At 30.9% G+C, this 1,991-nt stretch overlaps 1 long non-coding RNA gene across 1 annotated transcript; it reads right to left on the reverse strand.

The window, feature by feature from the left end:
- LOC148606475 (uncharacterized) lies at positions 1 to 1,719 on the reverse strand. Its single transcript, XR_015915152.1, has 2 exons — positions 1,608 to 1,719; positions 1 to 317 (listed from the first exon to the last, which is right to left on the reverse strand). It is a non-coding gene; the product is annotated as an uncharacterized LOC148606475 (long non-coding RNA).
- Between the last annotated feature and the right edge of the window lie 272 nt (positions 1,720 to 1,991).

A 1,991-nucleotide genomic window follows, 5' to 3' on the forward strand; every position in this document is an offset into this window, starting at 1 on the left:
AAAAAACGGACTAACTTTTCTTTATTTTCTACTCATTACATGCATTGTCTACAGCACAGCCCAGGAACTTTACGATAAGACTGGCCTAATGGACACACATGTCCAAACCATTCAGGACATTCCATGTAGACGCAATTAGCCCTGTCACTTCCATTAACACACCAGCAAAAGGTACAATCGGTTACAAAAAACTGTTTGTTTCCACGTGGTACTTTGAAAGCCTTTCCACCGATTTCTTTTGTACAACTTTTTTCAGTCGCTGACACAACAGACAAACATAATGCAATACACATGAATGTAATAACTGTATTCATCATCTGAAATTAGACAGAAAATATGTAATAGAATATATAAAAAGGAACAAATATCAATAGGTTTTGTTCGGTTATAATTACCAGTTTTAATTAATCAAATAGGTATAAGAAAATTTAGGACCATTTATATCATAAGAGTAATCAAGGGAACCAAGGTTATAGCGGTAATCAAAAGAATGTAATCCAGGGACAAAGATCAGACATGAAATACGGACATACACAACAAAGAACATAAAACAACCAAAATCATACATACAAAGTAACAAAAGCAATTGAGCAACTCTGACTCCACCAAAAAAACTGGGAGCATGTACCAGGTGCACCGCGCGAAATTGTTTGCAATTATTTTTGCAATGTTTCTCTATTGATAAACACTTAAATCCTTGTTTTGTGATATCACGCTATCTTTTGCCATACTCAAAAATTCCCTCAATTGGACAAAATCCCTATACCAAATTGAGTCCCAATTCCATTCTTCGATGTTTCATTTCTATATGAATATATCATAAAAATTTGAAACCCATCTCTTATCATTCTCTATTCAAGGGTTGTAGCTGATAGTTAGGATTATACAATTCCAAGTACACGCATACAAACATTTGTGCATGTGCACAAACTAAAACACAATAGATTCAAAGACGAGACAAAGAGATCTCCAGTTGCATATTTGTATAAAAATATGAAAGAAAAGCTAGTTTACACACAAAAAACTGTGCTAAAGCAAGTAATTAATTTGATTTTCGTTTACAGAATTTTTCAATGTTTTGTAAAAAAGTCTTTAACGTTAAATAGCAAAGATAAAAACTGGAAAGGCCTAAAATCCTCCTTGTTGAACTTTATTATGCAGCAGATAAACTTTTCTACAATTAAAAAACATTCGCCTGAAGAAATACATTATTCATTTTCATTAAGATGTAGTTTAATTCTGAAATATACAAAATATTTTTAAAATAATAGAGTAACAGAAAATAGAAAATGCTTAAATAACAGGGTTTCAGTATTGCACAAAAATAATACAATACTGACTGGAATAACGAGGATAGGTAGCTATTTAAGATAATTATGAAATATTGTCTGGAAAGCTAATTCGCTTAAGAGATCAAGACTTATGTTTGTAAAACAGAATGCCAAGTTGAGCAATCAATATTTCATTTTTACACATTTTTACACATTGTGTGCATTTGCAGGCAAGGTTGTAGTTGTGGTTCCCGTGTTTCAACATGCAAATATTTTGGAACGAATTATTAGGTTGATTAAAAAAGCAATATATTATTAAAATAATTAAACCCTTACCTTTTGAAACAGGAATTGTGTCTGAAATCGACACAAGATTTTCTTCTTTTTATACAAACCATTTATGTATTTATCTACAAATACACTGCTGATCTATGTAATTGTACTAAATATGACACGACAATAGCATTTATGTTTTTATATATATGAATAGGGAAAATGTGGGGTAAAGTAGCTGTCTGGCCAATGATTATAAAGGATGACAAAAACATATAAAACAAAACAACTGACTTGTTCAGAATATAAAATAAATTAAATTTAGATTGATTTAAAAAAAAAAACAATATCCATCTAATTTAAACATTGTAACTTTTGGTGTGCCGTACACTTGTTTGAAGGAAAACCCCTTCATTGGCAGTATAAGAGCTTAACAAATGGGAAGAT

This window comes from Perna viridis, chromosome 9 (genome assembly GCF_037379345.1).
Source record: "Perna viridis isolate PV_CMFRI_1.1 ecotype Kerala chromosome 9, ASM3737934v1, whole genome shotgun sequence".
Lineage (NCBI taxonomy): Eukaryota > Metazoa > Mollusca > Bivalvia > Mytilida > Mytilidae > Perna > Perna viridis.